The sequence below is a fragment of the Gopherus flavomarginatus genome, chromosome 1 (assembly GCF_025201925.1).
Source record: "Gopherus flavomarginatus isolate rGopFla2 chromosome 1, rGopFla2.mat.asm, whole genome shotgun sequence".
Lineage (NCBI taxonomy): Eukaryota > Metazoa > Chordata > Testudines > Testudinidae > Gopherus > Gopherus flavomarginatus.
In genome coordinates this window covers 150,277,036-150,288,957 of record NC_066617.1, presented here as the reverse complement: position 1 = coordinate 150,288,957, position 11,922 = coordinate 150,277,036, and the positions used below count along the sequence as shown (strand labels likewise).

The 11,922-nt window shown below is 47.6% G+C and overlaps 1 pseudogene; it reads right to left on the bottom strand.

The window, feature by feature from the left end:
• The window catches only part of LOC127046625 (zinc finger MYM-type protein 1-like), a 398,827-nt pseudogene that overhangs the window by 35,594 nt on the left and 351,311 nt on the right, over positions 1 to 11,922 (bottom strand).

The following is an 11,922-nucleotide window of genomic DNA, read 5'->3' as shown; positions in this document are numbered from 1 at the left end:
TACAGGTGGGGAAAGAGAAGATCACAGTTAAGCCAAACACTTCAAAATAAAAATGCTAAAAATTACCCCCTCCTCCACTGAAGGGGGGGGGATACAGCTCTGACTGAGAGGTCCCACAGGAGAAATTTCAGCCCAAAGACAAATTTGCATGAATTGTTGAGAAGTGATGAGCCCCCTTCCCCTCCCCCCAAATCCCCAGAACTCTAGTCTCACCCCCATGGCACCAGCACAGGGAACCCAGTGAGATAGGATTATAGAATGCAGGGAGCAAGGGAGAGAGGTGACAGGGAGTCTCTCCTCTCTTCACTTTCTGTTCTCTTTCTTTCCAGGAACTGCAGTCGCAGCAGGGAGGGCTTTGTCTCATTCTAAGAGATCTGTCATGGAGGTCATGGCAGTGTTGGATTCTGTGACTTCTTGCAACCTCCATGACTTCTGCAGTGGCCACTGTGGTTGACTCCAGGGCTGCCCAAGCTGCTGGCTCTGGGGAACACCCAAGCAGCGGCCAATGCGACTGGCCTTGGGGACCACTTGACCAGTGGTTCCAAGGGTAGCAGGAGCAGCCGCAGCTTGGTGGCCCCCAGCAGCACTCCTGGGGTGACTGGAGCAGCAGCTGGCCCCCTGGGGCTCCCCGCTCTGGGGCAGCAGCTGGAGTAGCAGTGGATCTCAGGGCTTCTTCCCTGGTAGCTGGTGCTTGTTATCCATCAAATAAATAAAACACTTCCACCTGCAAGTGGATTTAGTCCAGGACCCTCAGTGTCAGCAGCTCTTACACCCCCCACTGAGCTCTCTGGTCAGGTATCCTAGTGCGAGAAGCCTCCTGTTTAGATCCTAAAATAGCGTTTTTGCACTGGGGGATGGGGGTGCTGAAATTTTGGACCGGACATTGTAGCTCCACTGTTATTTTATTGAATTGCTTCAAAACAGCAAGTCAAGAAAGTCTAAGTGCCGGGCTCTCTGCCATGGAAACAGCTGCCCCTGCTCTCCAGGAGTCTGTATGTTCCACCCAGCAAAGTACAAACCTGCTACAAACTGAAGGGGTGTCAGACAGTGACAGTAACACAAATCTTCAGACTAGTAACCTAAGTCCCTTCCTTTCTTTAACCCATGATGTGCAAGTCAACTGGTAACCATGGTGTTATCTTCATCTTAAAATACCTTTCAGGACGTTTAACAGAGGAAGTGAAACCCCCTCCCAGTGTCCAGTGCTCCTGGAAACTGTCTGGTTTTATACTCCTAGAGCTTTTTCTCTTCAAACCCCTTATCCCAATCTATGGGCCAACTGCCGCATTTCAGAGTTTAGAATTTACTCTCATCACCTTGTATGGCACTTTCCATGTGAATTAAAGTGAGTGAGGGAAGCTCCAGGGTTAATGAAAATTGATGCATTGTGTGAGGCCTCAATGCATAACCCCAGCAGTGCACCTCACTGTGCTAGCCAGTTGTACCTTGGGAGGTGCTTCATAGACTCAGGGCATAATAATTGGAGATATACCAATCTCCTAGAACTGGAAGGTACCTTGAAAGGTTATTGAGTCCAGCCCCCTGCCTTCACTAGCAGGACCAAGTACTGATTTTTGCCCCAGCTCCCTAAGTGGCCCCTTCAAGGGCTGAACTCACAACCTTTGGTTTAACAGGCCAATACTTAAACCACCAAGCTATCCCTCCTCCTCAGGGTATAAGCAGTTAGTTACCTATGTCTTTGATTAACAACTTTGGCAGCTAATTGAAAGGCTGATGGTTCAAATCCAGGTGAAGATGGAGGTGGTTTTTTTAATGAAGAGAACCAAGTACATTTTAACAGGCAGGAAAATGCCTCAGTTTTGGTCTAGCCTCATTGGGCAAGTTTAAGCAGTACTTTTGCTGGATGCATTGGTGGTATAGTGGTGAGCATAGCTACCTTCTCAGCAATTTAATTGAGTTCAATTCCCAGCCACTGCAATGATATAATGTCTTCTCAGCTAGGAATTGTAGTGGAAATTTTCAGGGACAAGTATAAATATGCAGGCAACAATCAGTCTAGAGATAAGAAGGTTAGTTCAATCAGGGAGGATAAGGCCCTCTTCTAGCAGTTGAAGTGTGGACACCAGAGAGGAAAAACTGCTTTTGTAGTTAGCTAGCCAGTCACAGAATTCTCACTCCATTCATCTGACAAAGGGGGGATTCACCCACAAAAGCTTATGCTCCTGTACGTCTTGTTAGTCTGTAAGGTGCCACAGGACACTCGCTTTTTACAGATCCTGACTAACACAGCTACCCCTATGATACTCAGAATGACAGTGTCCCCTGGTGGGTGTAAATCACTGACTTCTCTCCTCTCTGAGCACTGACTGCCCCTCCGTTTCCTTGCCTCTGAGTCTATGCAGATGGGACCTTTCCCTCCAGTGCTGGAGGATTCACCCTTCTCATCTACCCTTGTACCAAGCAGCACAGCGGGCGGGAATCTTACATGTACCAAGGTGACTTAGGAGCAGAAACCCCCCCAGACCTTCCATGCAATTGGCACTTGCCCCTCGTTGAGCAGGATTAAAACTCCTGCAGGGAGACTGCTGGGCCAAATCCCAGCTGGGCATGAGCAAAGAGCAGGGTGAGAAAAAGAACCTGGAGATTGAAAACCAGGGCCTCATACATGCAAAGCATGTGCGCTACATCCCCAGATGGACTGGGGGGCGGGGGTACTATAGGTTACGCTCAGAGCCCTCCTGTCCCCAGACCATCCAGTGACCTACAAGCTTCACAGGAAGCCCATTCCCCTCTCTGAGGGCCAGTCCTGCTCTCCTGGAGGTTACTTGTTCATGGGGTCACTTTTCAGCAGGGCTAGTTTCTATGTGTGGGGCAGAGAGAGTTTGTGCCCTGGACTCAGGGTGCAGAGATACACCCAGCCCTCTCCTCTGCATTGGGTGGCTAGTGCTGCCACCCTCCTGCTGGAAAGCCATGATGGTGGTGGGGCTTTGTGAACAGCTCAATCCCTGACCTTGGTGGCAGAAGTGATGAGAAAGGGGCTCCAGCTGTTTCCAGGATCTACTATTTCCACCTGCCTGTAAAGTCCAACTTTCCCCAGCACATTCACTGTGGTGAGATTGGGTCACTGTTTCCATGGCTGCACAACCAAGAATCACTCCTAGTTTCCCTTCTATCAGCAGCAGGATTAGCCTGTATCGGAGATTAATGAGTGGATCTAGTTGTAGATTGTTATTCATTCCCCACCTTGACAATTCACACAGTCCCTTTCCCATGCAGATTCCCAGCACCTCAGTGATCCTGGGAGCAGGGGTTGGGGCCTGAGATTTTTCAAGGTTCTTTTCCCCTCCACCTGGAGTGAACTCAGCTTTTCCCCATCCCAGACAATCCATGAAATAACAACAGGAGCATAAAGAAAGAGGGGAGGGAACATCTCACGGCCAGGGCTGGATGTGCCCAGGGCCCCCTGCTTGTCCATTGTTTCCATGGATTTTGACCCCCTGCTTTTCACAAGGGACAGAGAAAGATCTTGCTGTTCCTGTGTCTGTGCAAAGAAAATTTGTGCTTCTGTATGAAAGAGAGGAAGGAAATGGCCCCATGATGGGACAATATCCTCAGGATTAAGACCTAAGGACTCAGGCTGAGAACTGATAGAACTCCACTCATCTGGGATTTAACTTATTGTCTTCCATGGAGCAGGGCCAGACCCAGCATTTTTGCCGCCCCAAGCAGGAAAAAAAAAGCTGCAATCAGCAGCAGCTCTACCTCTGCTGCTTTTGGCTGCAAGTCCTTCCTTCCGAGAGGCACTGAGAGGGCCGAATTGCTGCTGAAGCCTCCCCTTGCCATTGGCCACCCCAGGTACCTGCTTGCTGCACTGGTGCCTGGATCCAGTCCTGCCATGGAGACACTGGGAAGATGGGGGAATCAGGAAAAAAACATGGATTTGTTTCCATTGCAAGTGAAGAATAACACAAGCTTTTTGGGTTTAAAGTAATTTTTCCCTGATTGGGAATTGAACCCAGGCCATGGCATTGAAAATGCTAAATCCTAACCACTAGGCCACCACAGAGCTAATGATGTTGTTTTTCTTCTCACTTTTGCTGCACTTTCTTAGGCTACTTTCTATCTACTTTCTGAAATTGCTCCATTGTCCACTCCCTGAGGGGTTAAGAGCAGAGAGTGCAGGAACCCCTGTGATCAGGGTCACAGCTGAGCCCAACCCAAGCCACTGAAACAAGCTCAAATGATGCTTCCTCCAGTAGGATCACAGAGCCACACAAAAAAAAACCATGAGGAACAATCCTCCTCTATCTTTATTTATCCTATCACAACCCTCTCAGCAGCCGACTCTTGCGGGAAGGACTGAGCTGATAGGAGCTCTGACATAGAGACCAAGGGAGGGGTGTTGCTCTACCTCAGTATGAGCTGATCACATTCTGACTCTGTGTAACAGGGCTCTTAGCTTTGCCATCTTGTGAGTTCTGAGTGCTGAGCCTCCTGGACCCTTCTGCTGGTAACATGGTGATTGCACAACAGCTGCAAGCCCTTTTCCCATCTCCTTGTCCTCAGCTTCCCCAGACCTTCCCCACAAATGGTTATATCAGATGCTGGAGGGATCTAAGGACCTGCAGGTTTCCCTCACCCACCTCTTAAGGCAAACAATGATTCCCTTCTCTGATACTCCTGGGTCGGGGCTTCTTTTGAGTTTTTCCCCAGGGGGCCCGATTCCCTGTGAAAAAGTATGTGTGGCACCAGCTTGTCTGCCCCCTCTCTGGGAGCTGAGAAGCTTTTTCAGACTCTCCCCCACTAGATGAGTCCAACAGCACTTCCCAATGGTGGAAGAATCCTAAATTCCACCCTGGTTACGCTGACCAGCTGATGGCGACAGCATGCTAAATGAATCCCAGCTCTCTGGTCTAGAGAGCAGCTTCTAACCAGCCTTGTGACAGCTCCGGTTTGCTAGCTGAAGACATAACGAACCAGGCAAGAAGGCAAATGTCAGACAGGGAACCTCAGCTCACAAATAAACACCCTCAGGGCTCCTTCTACACTGCTAGGCATTTGACTGACTTCAAGTCCAGCTAACCCAGTTGGTAGAGCATGAGACTCTTAATCCCGCCATCATGAATTTAACCCCATATTGGGCAGCAGCAGCAGCCCTTAGCTGTCACTTTTCTGCTTACAGTCACAGCCCAAAATGAAATAAACTCTCTGTCCTCTCTACAATCTTAGGCAGGTCAGGTCCCTTCCTCTCTGAGCTTCAGTAAAACATGAAGAAAGAACTAATAGAATTTTCTCCTCTTCCATTCTACCTAGGCAAGAGAGGAGATAATAACCATTTAACGGATGACTGCAGAGAGAAAAGTTTGGTCATTATAAATAGGAAGATGATCAATTGTTCTCCATGTCCACTGATGGCAGGACAAGAAGTAATGGGCTTAATCTGCAGCCAGGGAGGTTCATGTTAGATATTGGGGAAAGCTTTTTAACTCTGAGTGTAGTTAAGCTCTGGAATAGGCTCCCAAGGGTGTCTGTGGAGTCTCTGTCCTCGGAGGTTTTTAAGAACAGGTTGAACAAACCTCTGTCAAGGACAGTCTGTATATACTTGGTGCCACAGACAACCTGCTCTGACTCTGGTTCCCTCCTTCTGCTCCCTGCCTGGACCAGCTGCTGTGGGCACTTGATCCCACATGCCCCTGATGCATTGTCTCTGCTTGGCCCTGCCTCAGCAGAGAGAGCTGGATTTCATGACCTCTCCAGGGCCCTTGCAGCCGTACAGCTCTATAATTCGATGCCATCGCAATATAATATAAACAACAACAAAAGTGAAAACACCCCAATCTAACATCTAACAATTCAACGTGAACTGACATTCCACAGCACAAAGTGACAACACGTAAGAGTGCAAAGCCCGACAATTCAGCACCATGCAGATGAACACCCTATAGGGCAAAATGACACACTGCAAAAGAGCTCAGCTCAAACCAACACAACACAAGGCAGTGCAAAAACCATACAACATGAAAAAATGCCTCAGAGTGGAAAGTGACACTGTGCAAAACAGCTCAGAGTGGAACAATGACACAGCACTAACCCACACAATAGAATCATATAGAAAGGTAGGGCAGGGAGGGACCCCAAGAGTCACGGCCAAGTATCCCTAGGCCATCCCTGACAGGTGTTTGTATAACCCCTTCTTAAAACCCTCCAATGAAGGAGATTCTGCAACTTCCCACTGGGCCCTCTGCCATGCAATCAACAATGCTTGACTTGTGGTTAAGGGCAAGTCTGTGGCTCAGAAAATCTGGATTCAGTTCCCAGTTTTGCCCTCTGAGCAAACATGGACAAATTACACCATCTCTTTAGGCCTCAGTTTCTACTTCTATAAAATGGGAACCTCCCTCCCACACTTTGTCCATTCTGCCTGTGAGCTCTTGGTAGCGAGGACTCTCTCTCTCACTGTGACTTGTACGACTTCCAGCAGAATCAGGTCCCTCACCCTCATCGGGATCTCTGCAGTGCCTGGCAGAACTGGAGCACCTGCTCTTGGTTGGGACATCTGCAATACCCAGCACAGCAGGGTCCCCAATCTGGGAACCATATGATTTTTGTAAGTCCATTTTTAGCCTTCAAGTTCAGCCAGAAAACATGGCCCAAGAGTCTCAGAAGAACCAAGAAAAAAATAACGTTACTCCCAAAAGGTAGCAATTCTTAAACATAAGCAACCCTTGGGATTTTTTAGGCCTCACTCCTGGTTATTGAGTGTTGGGTGCTGCGTAGATAATGAATATTATAATTGATAACTATCTGCCCCAGTCATCATCGGGCTCTCTATTTATCATCTTGCAATGACTCTAGGTTCAACTTGCTCAGGTTAGAAAGAAAGATTTTTTGTTTATTGCGAGCCTGGAAATAGCCTCCGGTGTGAAAGCCAGATGGGATTATTTCGAGCTCACACACCCTTATCACTAATGAAGGAGTAAAGGAATGTACAAACCAATGAAGCCATAGCATGTCATTTACATCCTCAAGCTTTGTCCCTGTGGCAGGATCACAAGGACAGACAGAAATGTTACCCGGTGTCAGGACAAGAGAGAAAAGCACTTTCCCTCATGTATTTCCCAGGCTGTTGTGCAAGGCAGCAGAGGCACTTTAGGGCATCACTGATTGTTTTCATGTTGGTGTTGGCCAAAAGACTTAGACCTGCCCACTTTTTGAACGTGTGAATGTGAAGTGACCAAGTGGTGAGTTAACAATGATGCTGTTGCACAGGATTTGATTGGAACTAGAAAACAAAAGGCCCATAAAGTGGAACTCTTTGATATATAAAATGATCTGATTTGTATTCAACCTTGGAAGGCAATCGATTGTTACATCAGTCAGAACAGCCTTGTTTGGTTCTTTGGTTGTTTCCCCTGATAAATTGAAGAGGGTTCAGAGAAGAGCCACAGGAATGATTAACGCTTGAGCAGGGAGAGAAGTTTAAAAACAAACCAAACCTTCCCTGCTCCTGCTGGCTGTGACTGCTAAGGACATTTTCCTTGTCTACTCCAGGGTCTCTCTTCTACCAGATTCTCAAAAAGTCAGGCTGCCCTGCAGACTATGGCAGAGCAGTTTGGTAATAGGCTGCAAGACTCAACATGTAAGAGTGCAGCTGCTGTAGCACCTTGACTGTCCATGGGCCAAATCCTGCAGCCCTGGCAGCCCAGGATAACCTCCCACTGATGGCAATAGGAATTGAGCCTTTGTAACTGCTGGTACCTGAGGTCTACCTATGGATTAAACTGGTGGCAAACACAACTTCATCCAAAGAAGTGAAGGATGTAAGTGTAAGAGCAAAGCTGGCCATCTGGGGAGCTGCTGCAGTCCCGTAACCACAGCTGGAAGGGAGAAGAGGAAAAACTCCTTAAAGTGCTGGGAGCAGCACTGAGAAAAGGAAGTTTGTCAGCGAGATCAGTAGCAATAAATGTGAAATGAAGGAGTGCTTTCTCTTCTGTGCTGACATGGTTGAATTGTGTTACTTTACTGCGACATAAAGCTTTAAAATATCCTGGTCTAATTTCAGGATGGATCTGTAACCATAATCAGTTTCTATGGGAAGTGGCCTTTAGTTAGTGAACTTTGGGCAGAGCTGACTGAAGAGCCTTCCTACTCACCAGGAGATCCTGGCTTGGCCTGACAGTTCTTCCTTGCTGAACCTGGCTTTTCTGTCAGGCTCCTTTTTTTAATTTCTTCTCATGAAAAGAAAAGACCTCACTGCACAATCCTTGTAAGTGCTTGTTCAAGACACAGAGAACCTTCCTTGCAGCTAAGTCTTGGAAAGTTTTAAAGGGTAAGTCTGGAGCTGATGGAAGGGTTACCATGACTCAGAGTTGAGCTGAAGTTGCTGTGACTGAAACACAGAGCACTAATCAGTATCTGATCACAGCAGCTTGTGGGAGAAGTGCATGTTAGAAGCCCTCTGTCAGCTCAGCTGTGGCTTTCCGTGCACTGAGCCAGCCTGCTCAAGGTCTACAAGTCTTGATGGAAATGAGGAACATTTTTACTTTGGAATTTGAAGGTGTAGTTGTGGACCATCAAGTGGAATGGTTGCAAATGGTTCCTTGTTGGGGAAGGCACCATGGCTTAGTAGGCTAAAGCATGTGTCTTATAAACAGGAGATTCTGGGTTCAACTCCTAGTGGTGCTTTGTTCTATAACTTTTGTCTCCTCTGCTCACATTTTCCTGTGTCTTCCCAGGAAACAGAAGAGACCTCCCTTGACAATCCAAGTAATTGCTTGTGAAGGAAAAGGCTTCTTTCCAGCGGAGCCTTGGAGAGAATCAAATCCTCAATCTGGAGTTGATGAAAAGGCCATTGGCAAGGAGGTTGCTCTGGCTGCAATTTGCTGTGACAGGAAAGCCTGTGTTGTGTGCCCATACAGTTCGGTGGGGATATCTATGCACAGAGCCCCTTCTAGAGGGTTCTCTGCAGGGCTTGCAGGAAATGGAGAATTACTGTCCTTTCACCTCTCATGTTATTGTTGTTGATGAAAAATGGAGCAGTTATGGGAGAAGTCCCAGAGAGTGGCACTGTGGCAGAGCTTGCCAAGAGACCTGCTGGATAAAGAGCAGATTTAGGATCCAACATCCAGTGCTGCCTTGCTGAACGTGCCTCCTCTTGTCCCATTTTGGTCAATCTTTTTTGTTAATGGAGAAGCCCGACTCTGGCTAGTCATACAAATGCTTGCAAAAGAAATGGGTCTTTTTGCTGACAAGTGTTGAAAGGAGGCATCGGATAAACATGGAAACAAGGTCAAGGTCTCTGTAACTCATCTTGCATGTGCAGCTGTTGAAGCTACAAGGCAGAGTACTAAGCACAATATTACCACGGCTGGTCACAGCAGAGTCTCTGTGTGGTGGGATCTGTGGGGTACAATCCCAACTGAGGGACTGCTCTGTCCTCTTATCTCTCCAGCCTGGGCTGTGTCTTACAGTGCTGCACTAGTGACAAGCAGCAAAAACCCCTCCATGTGCTGTGATCACTCAGCCAACAACATGCAGCAATGCACCCAATTGTGACATGAATGCCATCATATCTCCCCAGCCCTCATCCTTGCACCTCAGAAATGTACCATCTTACACTGCTCAAAACCTCTTGAAAAGTGCAAGCTCATTAATTAATTCACCACTTCCTCAAAAAGAAAGTGAACATGCACCAGCATTTTTAATCTGAGCAGCTTTCCCAAGCACTTTAAACAATTTCACAAATAACTGTAAAACATTAAAATAAGTTTATTACCTACAGAAAGATAGATTTTAAGTGATTATAAGTGTTAGACACAGAGATCAAAGTTGGTTACATAAATGAAAATAGAATCTCAGTGTGACATTCTATACCTTTGGGGGAGCGTGCTGTAACCCACATATTCCTCATTTTCATATAATCGTGATCTTAAATGTAAAGCATGACTTGTAAGGTATCAGGGGAAAGGATATGATGTGCTGAAAGTCATTTCTCTACCCATATATGTAAACCATTCATGCATATGAAGTTATGAGAATTGTGTAGTATGGTTGTCACTATGCTGTAAGTTGGGGGAATCAGCCATCACCTGCATGAGGCCACACAAGGGGAATTGCTCAACCTTGCTTGGAGAGAAGCAGTGATGCTCACCTGACTCTGAAGAGGGCCACAAAGCCAATGGGGAAGAAAGAACATGTTAAAAGGGAGAGACATTTGCTATGCTTTATCTCTCTCTTCCACCTACATCTACAGACACCACCTCACCAAACAACTGAAGCACTGATGAAAGGGGAGAGCCTGGCTGAAAAGCAACCAGCCAGCCTGTGGTGAGAAGCATCTAAGTTTTTAAGGGCATTGAAAGGGTTAAGATCAGCTTTGAATGCATTTTGCTTTTATTTCACAAAAGCAGCGAGGAGTCCGGTGACACCTTAAGGACTAACAGATTTATCTGGGCATAAGCGTTCGTGGGTCAAAAACCCACTTCTTCAGATGCATGGAGTGAAAATTGCAGATAGAGGCATAAATATATATTGGAACATGACATGAAGGGAGTTACCTTACAAGGGGAGAACCAGTGTTTGAAGGCTAATTCAGTCAGGGTGAATGTGGTTCACGCCCAATAATTGATGGGGAGATGTCAATACCAAGAGAGGGAAAATTGCTTTTGTAGTGAGCCACTCACTCCCAGTCCCTCTTCAAGCTCAAATTAATGGTGTTAAGTTTGCAAATAAATTGTAACTCTGCAGATTCTCTTTGAAGTCTGTTTTTGAAGTTTTTTGAATGGCTACTTTTAAATGTTAATGAATGTGAATGTATGAAAGTGTTAGTGAATGTGTAAATGGGTTAGTGACTGTGCAAGTCCCATATGGTCTAGTGGTCAGGTTTCCAGGTTTTTTTCACCCAGATGGCCTTGGTTTAATGCCCAGTGTGGGAATAGTCCAGAGCTTTTGCTCAGAGAGGAGGCAGGAAATGAAAAGAATGGAAAGGGATCCTGCCAGCAGGGGAGTTGGACAGTGTTTGGAGGGGATCCCAGAAGTAGGGGTGGGAGCAGTAGCATAGCTGGTGGGATCCAGCGGAAGCAACCACTTCCCATCAGGCCGGCAGGCGCAGAAGCAGCGCCTGCTGGCTGCAAGCCTAGAGGAGCCGCCGCATGGCAGGCCTGTGTGGAAGCCGCGCCTGCCAGCCGGCGCTACCCACCACACAGCCAGAGAAGCCGCAGGGCAGCAGGTCGCCATGGAAGCTGTGCCTGCCGGCCCGTGGAGACACAACCAAGCGCTGGGACAGGAGTCAGGGACAGGCGGCAGCACAGGAGGGAAGGTGAGCGGGGGGGGGGTCTGGTCTGAGGGCGTGGCCAGAAGGGGAGCCAAGGGGGGGCACCTTTTTAACGTTTTTTGCTCCCCCTATGCTGAAAACCTGGCTATGCCACTGGGTGGGGGGCAGAGGTCTGAGGGGAGATCAGGGAAGAATCCCAGCTGTGTGGGAAGTTGACACTCTGGATAGCACAGGCCTGGCATGGAGAGTGGGAAGAGTGAGTGTGTCCTTCTAAACTCACCAAGGGCAGACTAGGCGGGCTTGGAAGAATTACGTGTTTGTTGGTATATGTCAATTTCTGTGGAAACACACAACCCAATGGCAAAATATTTCCATCGATAATAATCAAAATTGACAGATGGGCAAAGTAAGAAAAATGCTGCTTGAGAACTTATCCTATTCTAATCCTATAGGGGTCCCTTCTGCCGTAGGCACCACCATGTGGGCGTTTCATTTCCCTCCTCATTTTCTCACAGAGAAACAATTTCCTTTGTACAGATCCATGAACAGCAAAACCTCCCAGTGTCCGAGCCAGGGCATTCGATTCCATTGAGACCTTCTCTCCTGCAATGGCAATGGTCAAACAGAGGGGATGCGTCCACCTTGCTCCCCCCTGCTGCCACGGCAGTGAGATATTCCCTCTCCTCTTC